The 11363-nt window shown below is 37.3% G+C and overlaps 1 long non-coding RNA gene across 2 annotated transcripts; it reads left to right on the top strand.

The window, feature by feature from the left end:
• The first annotated feature begins 277 nt into the window (after nucleotides 1–277).
• LOC140618078 (uncharacterized) lies at nucleotides 278–10549 on the top strand. Of its 2 annotated transcripts, none has more exons than XR_012018257.1 (3): nucleotides 278–398; nucleotides 9209–9370; nucleotides 10353–10549. It is a non-coding gene; the product is annotated as an uncharacterized lncRNA (long non-coding RNA). The 2 variants fall into 2 exon arrangements; XR_012018258.1 differs by having other exon boundaries at nucleotides 279–398; nucleotides 9213–9370.
• The last annotated feature ends 814 nt before the right edge of the window (nucleotides 10550–11363 follow it).

The raw sequence follows: 11363 nt of genomic DNA, 5'->3' as shown, positions 1-11363 counted from the left end.
CACTTCTTTGGGATCCCAAAATTTGATTTCATGGAAGTTAGCTGTTTAACTAATGTTCCCAGTGCATAGCACTGCACTTGATGCATAATAGATGATGGATACATGTCTTTGGGATAAATGTCTAACTTTCCCCCTCAAACTTCCAGATAGGATCTAAAACCAGTGAGGTTTATGTGGTAACAAAGCCGTCCTGTGTTGAACATGGGAGTGTTTATTAGCCAATACAAAGGTTACCTCATGGGAAAAAATGCTGGCCTATTTCCCAAATCATAGCTCATCTTTAATGAATACTATCATCACAAGCCTATGGACAAAGACTTAATGCTCTATAGATTGAATTGCATGTTAAGATACATACTAATAAGTCAGTCTGAAAAACAACATTGCCTTCTGCAAAGGTAACTGAAGTGAGTGATTGGAGTCCTGCTGTAGGTCAATAGCATTTATTACAGTATACATGAAGGAGACCAAGAGCAGTATTAACTTGAATTTAAAGTCATAGAGTTACATCATATAGTGGGGAGAGGGTATAGAGAGGTGTTTTTTGTGAATCAATCCTTATTGATTCAGGCAACATTTCTGATCAGACCAACTTTCTTTTATCTTAATTTCCAGGAACCTCTCTTTCTCACCCGCCCATGTTTTTTAGGGTTTTAACTTCCTTACTCCTTCCATGTTTCATGCCTTCCAACTAGCTTATTTCTAGCCTCATTGGACTTTTTCAAGTTCAAAGTTTTGTTAGACAGATGATAAGAAAAAAGCTTTGCTTTGCTTTTCTCTTTATTCCCTCCTTTTCCTTTTTCTTCTTTTTTCAAGGAATGACTTGTCCTTTATGGAACTTTGTGTTGCTGGCTAGATAAACTTAATGCCTTATACATCCTGGGTTCTCAAGAAATATTTATTGAATCAATGGCTTGGCAATTTCTTACTAAAGTGGGGATAGTTGCTGACCCCCTAAACTTCCCAGATATATTAGCATTTTTTTTTAATGAAATGCTCATTAACTCAAATAAATTTCCAACTGAGGAATGGTAATAAAAATAGATTAAAGAGTTTAGGAAAGCGGATGAGGAAAGAGATTGTGAGGCAGAGAAGGCAACTTTTTCTTAGAATTTGATACTGGGTCCTTAGGTTAATTCTTTAGACAAAGTGTTATCCCTTTCTTTTACTTTGGGAATTTATTTTCTAAATTAATAATACCCATTTTAGTGCATGAGAATCCCTCTTTAATATTAAAAAAGTTTTATATAACCAAGAGTATTGAAACTGATAAAAAATAAAGTGATGAAGAATTACCCTTAATTATAAAATAAGTTTTAGTATTGCAAAATCTATCTGCATTTGTTTTTGGTATATATTTGTATAAGATGTATCATTAATGTAGTCTACAAATGAAGTTTAATATTCAAATGAATACATGAGTCCTTGCCAATAATTGCAAGGACTCTTGGACTACTGTTGTAAGAACCACACCTTCTCTCTTCCCATTGGCATTCAGACACACAGTGGCAATTGTTTAGAAACACAAATTTAATGTTAACTGGACACTGTCTATAATTATCAGTGGATGGTTGCTGATTTCATGAACTTTTTTTTTAATAGCTTATTTTAGATTGGGTTCCTTAGAAGTAGAGCATGAGGCAGGGATTTAGGGAAAAGTTATTTGTTGAGGGAGAAAGGGAGTGAAAGAAGCAAGGTAGGAAATGGAAGAAGTGTAGCAAAAACAAGATTTCAAATAAAGTTTAGTTTCAGTCTGATCCTGCAAGGAGCTCTGGAGTGTGAACGACACCACACAACTTTGTTTTACTTGAGATTTGGGCTTCTGTCCTCCATGTACTAATCGGTCATTGTCTATGGGATGCCTCAAGGGGATTGCAAACTTCTTATAGGTGAAGTGCTCCAGTTGTTTAAGGATAGTCTTCCAGAGGATGGGGCAGGCATTAGTCCTTAGCAGTGTGGACCGCACAGCAGCTGGGGATGAATAGAACTGGTACAGAGATCTGGATAAGCACTAATAGCAATTACTACATGGCTCATGAATTAATTAATTCATCCATTTAACAAATATTTATTCCGTGTCTATCCTTGGCAAGTTTCTGTCCTAGTTGCTGAGGACAGAGTACTAAACAAGCCAGATATGGTCCTTTCTTTCATGAAGCCTACAGTTTGTGAGGAGACAGAAATAAACTCATAGATAAATGTAGCAGCACAATAAATTCTGGGAGTGATAAAGAAAATAAACAGTTTAATAGATTGTGGAATGAATGGGACAAGGGGTGGGCACTTGAACACAGATCAGAATGGTGAGAAGGAATAAGCTGTACAAGGATGTGAGGGTCTAATGTCTAGGCAGAGTGAATGGCTGTTGTCAAGGCCTCAAGATGGGCAGAGGCTCAATGTGTTTTAAGAACAGACTGAAGGCCTTAGGAGCTGGGGTAGACTTGGCAGAATTCTAGGAAAAGGAAGGAGAAGTGAGAGTAATGGATGGGGAAGCCAGCCTTGTAAGGAGTTTGGTGATTTTGAATTCCAGTGGTAGAAATGAGTTCCTTGGCCTGTGTTAAGATGGTAAAAATGACAATCTGTCAGACTTTGACTTAGATTTGCCTTGACATTGCTTATTAGAAGAAAGATTTGCTATGCAGATTTGTGGAATAAATAAAGAAAAATTCAGAATTAAAGGACAGCTCACTGTTTTCAAACTCTAGGAGCATAGGAGGCATTGAATCCAGACATCTTATATGATAATTATGAGAAAATTTTCTCTCCTTGTTAAAGCATTCCCAAGATTTTAAAAGATATATAGTTGGATTCAACTTTCTTTTGTCCTTGGCAGTGTGACAAAGCAGCATTTTTAAAAAAGAATGGTAAGTTGGACTTGACCTTAGCTATGTGCAGGGAGTTATCAAGGTTACTTTTTTTTTTTTTGGGTTTGTTTTTACTATAATTGCTATTAAAATGCATCAAGAAGTAAGTAGAGACATCACGTTTTTGTTCAATATTCTGCTTCATGCTGGGATCATGAGTCATAAATGAAGACCTATTTCCCGTTTGCCAAATAACAATACATTTTCCTTAATCTTCTCATAGCCCACTGGAGAAGGTACTATGTTAGAAAATACCACTAGATGATGTTCATGGAAAAATGCTTCCTAGACTTTATTCCTGGGGAGAGATAATGCTTGTAGACTACTTACCTTCATCAAAGCTGATGAATGAAACCTAATAAAATTACATAAAAGAGGCCTAGGAAAACCATGTTTTTTGTCTGATTTATCAAGTTATTGTTGAAGACCAATGTCAAGAACAACTCTCTAAACTAGAGCAAACTTAATATTTCAAATTAGGATAAACTGAAATATCAGTCACATTTTCATTCATTTATAAAATGAATTTTTTGGATGGTTTTGATTTAACATAGATTTGAAATCTTTTTGTCATGCTCTTCCCTATACCAACCCCCGTTCCCACCTCTTTCATGTGTGAAACCCATGTTTAATTCAGGGAGAACTTAATCCACATGTTTCTGATTCATTTGTACAATATTCTTAGTAAGAGCTAGTTGATGTCCAAAGAGTCTTCTGGGAGTTTTTATAAATCTTTTATAATTTTTCTTGAGGCCAGAAAATCATATTTTCCAACTTAAATTACCTTTCCAAATCAGAAATACTCCGAGCCTATTAGAAACCCTACGTTGAGAAGGCCTTAAATTCAGGCAAAACACAATTCCAGTTGAGAGCTGTGCAACAAGAGTCACTTGACCAGCCCAAGAGAGACAGGAGAAGCAAAAGAGAAGAGACACGAAAAGAGCCTGAATATTATAGGGAGTCTTGGACCTGCCATGTTTTTCCATTTCTAGGAGCAACCAGTGAAGTCCCACAACTTATAAAGCCAGATTCAATTTATGATGCACATCTGGAGCCAGATAATTTCCAATTGGCTTTGCACTACATTTTTGAGCAAGGGCAGAGAATTCTAGAACAGTTTGCAGATTTGTAAATATAAAAAAGCCTTCGTTTGAGAATACACTTAGTTGGTTTAGCAATTCAGTGAGTGGGCTTCATTTTCTGTAAAGCATGATGCAGTCTAAAGATGGTGAATTGTTGACTATGGAGTTAAACAAGTTCTGCCAGGAATATAAAGATTGTGAGCTTGTTAGGGACAAGCGAACAACTGTTGGACAGTATGTGCAAAAGTAAAAGAATCATTTCCTTTGTCTCATTTACTTCAGCTGTGCTATGACCCAATTTTTCACCACCCTTTAAAGGCACCTGATGTCCCTGGGGAAAAAAAAGATCCATAAACCACTTTTTTTAAACCAAGTACTTGGCAATGCATGCAGGCTCATCAGAAAATGGTCATTTTACTGCTAAAAGCTTGGATTCATCATAGCTCATGTGTCAGTTTTCTACTGGGCCAGAAATGTGATTTTACACTATCATAATCCCAAATTTGGCTCCTGTGCCAAAGTGAGTTGCTATTCAATCCTCCTAAAAAGTTTTCTACCCCACTAGACAGGAATTCTGATAAACCTGTCTATCTTAGTAAATGTCACTACCATGCTTGTAATTTATCAAAGAAAACAAAAAAACCTGAGAAATAACCCTCAATTCTTCTTTTTGTGGCTTCCAAATGCCATCTATCAAGTTCTATAAACTCTTGCTTTTCAGCCCTGGTCTTTGAATCAGCAAGATGGTATTATCTGAAAGTTTGTTAGAAATTTAGAATCTTAGGCCCTACTCCAGACCTCCAGAATGAGAATTTGCTCTTCAGCAAGTTCTCCAGTGATTCATGGACATAGTCAAGTTTGAGAAGCACTGCTAGACCACACCTCCGTTAAGTACCTCTTCATTCACTAGGATTACTGCACTTCTTTTCCAGCTTCTGCCCTTTCCTCCTGTCTATTATCAATTCAGCCACCAGAGTGGTCTTAAAAAAAAAGTTAGTCAAATCAGTCCATTCTACTTTTTAAAATCCAACACTTCCCACTGCACATGAAATAAAATATGAATTCCTTGCTATTTATTAATGTCCTATATGAAGTAGTCTCTGCAGCTCTTCAACTCAACCCCCCTCTCAACTATTCTTTCCTGGTCATACTTCCTCCAGCCACACTGGAGTGTCTATCCCATACAAACAACACCAGCTTTCTCCTCAACTGGAGTGTTCTCCAGAGTTTCTCATCATTCAGGACTCAGCACAAATGTCACCTTGCATTGAACTCTTGACTACTAAATTTATATCCATCTCCCAGTCACTTTCTACTATATCACCCTGTTTATTTTGTATTGCCTTCTGAATCATCTGAAACTGTCTTGTTTATTTGTTTATGGGTTTATCAATGTTATCCAGAATGGACACTTTTCCAGTCTTATTTCAACCAAATCATCAACATCTACAATGGTGCCTGGAACAGGGGAGCTGTTTAATATATATATATATATTTAAAATTAATTAATTAATAAGTGTATATCTATTCAATCTGGACAAAAGCCAGTGCCTTGTTATTTATGTTTCTTCTCTTTCTCTTCCTCCTTTCCTTTGACAGATATTTGTTAAGCATTTAACCTCTGCCAGGTATAAGGGTACTAAAGGGAATGGAGAACACCTCCCCTATGAAGTATAGAGGGAAGTGGAGGAGATAGATTTTAACAAAACCACAGTTATGCCATCCTGTGGAGCATATATAGGCTCTCTAACTTAGTTCAGGGGGACTGCTGTGAGCTGAGGGCTGAAGGATGAGCATACTAACCAGGAAAGGAGAGTAAGGGCAGTAGATGAGGGAGAGTATTTTGTGCAGAAAGAGTTCCAAAGACAGTAGGACATATTGAAAGAACAGAAAGAGGAGCAGTAGGATGGGGATCCAGAGAATGAATGGGGCACTATCAGTGGTGGGGCTGGCAAGGCAAGCAGCAGCCAGACCAGTAGGACCCTATAGTAGGTAGTTCTGGTTTGCCTGGGAGAGTTCCAGTTTACATCTAACACCTGGTGTAATTATTTGTAAAGTTTTAGTCACTCTTTTTTTTCTTTTTTCTTTTTTAATTTCAGGAGTAGAATTTAGTGATTCTTTAATTGCATATAACAGCCAGTGCTTATTACATCAAGTGCCCTCCTTAATGCCCATCACCCAATGACCCTATCCCCTCACCCTCTTCCTCTCCAGCAACCTTCAGTTTGTTCCCTATAGTTAAGAGTTTTAGTCACTCTTACAGGCCATACCATAGGCATTATCTTCCAAAACTCACCACACAGCCTCACGTTTAACAATGAGGACTCTGGACCCATCACACAGAAGTGTTTGAGGAAGTAGTTTGTTGTTATTTGTGTTGTGTATACTTAGGCAAATTGCTAAACCTTGGCTTTCTTATCAGTGAAATGAGGATTTAGTGATTATAGTAGTCAATTCATAGGCTTTTAATAAGGATTAAGTGAGTTAATTTACACAACAGTCTTGTAGCATAGTGTCTGTACACATAGTGGTAGGTAGGTACTTACTAAGTGTTACCTATATAATTCTTATTATTAATATTTCCAATGTATGGGCAATAAATAGGAATATGTGAATGATATTAGAAGGGGATGACATGGTCAGAATTGTGTTTTTCTAAGATCATTTAGACTTTCATGTGGAATAATATTTGAGGGGAGAGATTAAAAGGGGAAATAGATATAGAGTTCTTCTAAAATGACTGACACAAAAGAAGTGTTTAATAAATGAAGTAAGGATCATCATCATCATCACCTACCAAGAATGTCAGATCCAGCAATAACATAGTTCTTACATATGTCCTACCAATTTCCATTTGATAGTATTGGGGGACAAAGCAGCTATTTGGGGTTTGGGAGTCAACTGACTATTATCTTGGAATCAGTGGAAGAAGTAGCCAAGATTAGAGTTGGAAGGACCAACCAGTTTATTCTTATAAGCCAAATTATGTAGTTTCCAAATAGTAACCCCATTAGAGCTTTTGGATTGCATAAAGGACTTCCATATGGATGTCCTATTTGGTATTCAATGATTTCCAGAGGAAAAAAAAAATCAGCAACAGCAAGAAGGAGTTGGAAGGTTTTAGCAAACTCCTCCCAGTAGACCTTAACTTAAATTTTCCAGGCCTGGAATATCTCCTCCACAGCTCCCTGACACTCGTTACCCCAAGAGTGAGAGGAAGCCACATGAGTGAAAAGGGGCCCCTTTCTCTTGGGGATAATGTGGGACACACCTCACAGTCACTTGTCACTTTGAAATTCGCCTCTCCCAGGAGTGTGGAGAAGGATTACAGAAACCTGGCAGATAATTAACATTTCCCGGTGTGAACGGAAGGGATTTGTCACACAATGACTTGAACATCATGACTTTCTCACTAAACCAGAGGAAAAAGTAGGTATGTATTTGCAGGAAAATTCCATTGAAGGACAGCTAAGGAACAGGAGCAGTGTAGTAAATTGTTAACCATTTGGTTAACCAGGACTCATCACATTACCACATCTGGATTTCCCAGTTTAGACTTAAAATAGACAGAGGTGATTGCAGCATATTAACTTCCTTGACCTTTCCCAAGCCCTCTGTAGCCTTTGGGAAGCCATGATAATTGACTAGAGTAGATGAGGGGAAATTTAGCTTTTCAAATTCTTTGGTGGTTTGGCTTTTGAATAAAAAGGATCTATCATATTGAATTAAGTATCAGTGATGAACACTAGCGGATGACCTGAGAAAAGTAGGTAACCACCTTTGGATTTAAGGCAATCATTTAGTCTCCAATTCACCAATGAAAATATTCCATTCATTTGCAATTGACAGAAGCACCTAAAGCTAAAGTGTTTCTATATTTCAAGTGTCGAAGAATTAATACAGAGATTTGAACCCATACTGATTGTCATGAAGATAGTTTAAGGAGATGAATCTTAGGATTGATTAGGAGAGATGGAAAGGAGTTGAAGAAAACAAAAACTGGGACAGATATTCCAGGTGCAGGGGACGGGGGGAACAAGGCAGGAATAGATGCACAATCTTTCTGGTACAACAAGGAGAGGTACTAGTAATAAAGATGAGGATAATGGTGGTATTTATTAACTTGTTACCTATGTGTCATCTTCTCATTTTATTCTTAACATTATCAGGGAATTTATGTTATTCTCATTTCATAGATGAAAAACTGAAGATTAGATAATTTAAGTATCAGGCCATACTTGCAAGAAACTTAGGTGCCAAGCTAAGTAGTTTGTAACTGTGTCCTTTACAATAGATAATTTTGTTAACTTCAGTGGAATGCAGAGCTTTTATATTCTGAGCTTTTGGAGGAGAAATACTGAGTTTTAAGTTCTTGCCTTTTAGGCATTTTTTGTGTGTGTGTGGCAGAAATAAAATTAATATAAAAGTATTTTGTTAGGAATCTATAGTGTAATTCATAAGTAGACAAGTTTTTGAAGAATGTGATGTGTGAGATGGGAAGATAAACTTTTATCTGAAAATATCTCTGATGGCTTGGGATAAGTTTATGAAGTTCTACAGGTGAAGATATTTTTCTTGGAGCGCAAGAATATTTTGGAATTTTCTAGAATCTTGGTTCTTCTTTCCTCCTCTCTTTTTCTTTCTTTCTTACTTATTGAGCTCCTGCTTAGTATGTGGTATTTTGCTTCAGGTTGAGGATATATAAAGAAAAAGTTATCTTCTTGGAAGATAACTTAAGAGTGTGATAAGGAAATAGGACAACTACTCTTTGCCACATAGCTCCTTAAGGGCAGAGCGTGGAGGAAATGTGCCTTGGAGGAGGCTGAGACTATCAGAAAAGATTGGGTAGAGGGTAAGTAATCTAGCAGAAGTCTAAGAATAGATTGTATAGTGAGTAGACATTCCAGGAAATGAGGAAGACCTTTTCAAAGGTCTGGTAGTGTGAAATGAAGCCATTATAAGGTTGAAGAATGGTGAGCTATTTATTATTTTTTGTTGTTTTTAAATATTTTACTTATTTTTCCTTTTTTTTAAAGATTTTATTTATTTTTTCATGAGAGACATACAGAGAGAGAGGCAGAGACATAAGCAGAGGAAGAAGCAGGTTCCCTGTGGGAAGCTTGGTGTGGGACTTGATCCCAGGACTCCAGGATCACAACCTGAGCTGAAGGCAGCTGCTTAAGCACTGAGCCACCGAGGTGCCCCTAAAGATTTTATTTATTTATTTATTTATTTATTTATTTATTTATTTATTTATTTGAGAAAGCACATAAGAGGAGGGGCAAAGGGGAAGGAAGAGAGAGAATGTCATGCAGACTCCATGCTGAGCATGAAGCCCGTCACAGTGCTCAATCTCATGACCCCAAGATCACGAGACCTGTGCTGAAATCAAGAGTCAGATGCTCAACAGACTAAGCCACCCAGGTGCCTATGTTCACTGTTTTTAGGACATGAATTGGATGGGCAGAGGATTGATAGGGGAAGGATTTGTGTTGGTCATTAGAGGGCCATATTTTTCCTACAAGAGTTTAGATTTTATCCTGCAGCTAGAAATAACTGCAAGGTAATTGACAGGCAACCAGGAAGTCCAGGGCTGTACTGACTTCAGGCACAGCTATTTTCAGTTGTTTCTCAACTCTGGTTCTGTGGGTCAGCCTCATTCTTAGGTAAATATGGCACCCAAAGTCTAAGCTTATATCTAGTAGCTCTTGCAAAAAGAGGGTAATGTTTTCATTATGTTTCCATTAAACGTCATAGGGAGAATTCTCAGGATTATGTTGGATCATGTTCCTTTGTCTGAACTAGTCACTGGAGACAAGAGGATGTCAACTTTGATTAACTGGTCATATTGTCATCTGGACTTGGGGAGTGGGATCCATCTAAATCTCATGGCCATTTCCCCAAAGAGTTGCTGGATGGAACATATATTTCCATCAGTAAAGACTAGAAAATTTTGATTAAAGATGTGACATAATTAGTTTGGTATTGGAAACCTCTTGTTTTATCTTAAAAATACACATCATTTTGCCCTAACATAAAGGAAACATTTTCTATTTTTTTGCCAACAGGAAAAAAAAAACCCAATCAAATATTGGGTTTTAATATCAAAATGGCCCCTCAAATATTAAGCAAAATTAATTGTTTTCGAAGATGTTCCATGTTTATACAAAGGCTATACATACTTACTATAGCAGATAGTATAGGTGGCCCACCCAGATACTTTTCACTGGGCTGATGAGCTAGGACAGGTATTGTTAGCTCCCTGTCTAATAGGCTGGACCAATGACATGGTGCCTGTTCACTCTATAGAATTCCTTAAGGGATCAGGCTCAGGCTGGACTTTGAAAAGCATGCCTTTGCCTAACTCATCCCTTTACCCAATCTTGCTCTAATTGCTTCTTCACAGGTTTCTCCTGAGAGCCCTCCCTCTATTATGTCTCACACAAGAACCACCATCTGAGGCTCTGTTTCCTGGGAACTGACCTTTGACACCTATGGACACATTTCTGTGTAGTTCAACGACAATGATGTATTCTCACCTAAGATCTTTTAAGGGAGTCACTGAGTGCCCATTTCTTTCTAGGAATGGTAGCTAAAATAAAGAATGGGAAGAAAATGCAGATAAATTCTTTGTTACCTCTCTGCTCTGCTTGGACAAGGCTTGTTTTCTCTGGAGTCCTAAAGGCTTGCTTGAAATTCTGTTTCTTTTTCCTCACTGAACAAATAATCTATTACTATGTGCATTTCAGAATTTTCTCAGGAAAATCAAGGTCTTTGATTTGTTGCTTTCATAATCCATGTCACCCCACCCTCATGGAGCCTTGGGATACAAAGGAGAACATAGCTCTGTTCTAATCTCACAGTGTTCTTCTTAAATGAAAAAAAAATTATGACAATCTTAATATAATACATGTGCTTACATTTTAGCTCAACCAGGGGCCAGCCATATAGATCCCAGTGATATAGAGATTTGATTTCTTTTTGCTTCTAAATATGTCTTTATTACAGAGATTAATTGAGTAAAATAATTTGTCTGGTTCTGAAAGTGACTGGGATTTTTGTAATGGTTGCCCTTGGATTCTAAGTAAATGACATGTTTTGAATCAGAGAGCAACTGCACAGGTTATTACAGAAAGTATTAATGATAAATAAAGCAAGACCTGCTGAGTTCCTAAAAGCTGATGAGTTAGAAACACATGTTTACTTTCAATCACTATTTGGTATCTCTTGATTTGGTCAGAATTCCCCTTCTACCTCTGGAAGAGTCATCACTTAGAGAAAGTTCCCTGAGGAGAGGATGTTGGTTTTAAACATCTGATCTTTGGGAACCTCAGCAAAGTCTCATGGTTCAGTGCCTAGTTTGTCCATCAAAATACTTAGTGAAAAGAATATTTATTCTGTTTTAATTTCCACTGCA

The sequence above is a fragment of the Canis lupus genome, chromosome 26 (assembly GCF_048164855.1).
Source record: "Canis lupus baileyi chromosome 26, mCanLup2.hap1, whole genome shotgun sequence".
In the NCBI taxonomy this organism is placed as follows: Eukaryota; Metazoa; Chordata; class Mammalia; order Carnivora; family Canidae; genus Canis; species Canis lupus.
Note: the sequence above shows the minus strand (reverse complement) of the source record. Positions and strands in the feature narration are given on the sequence as shown.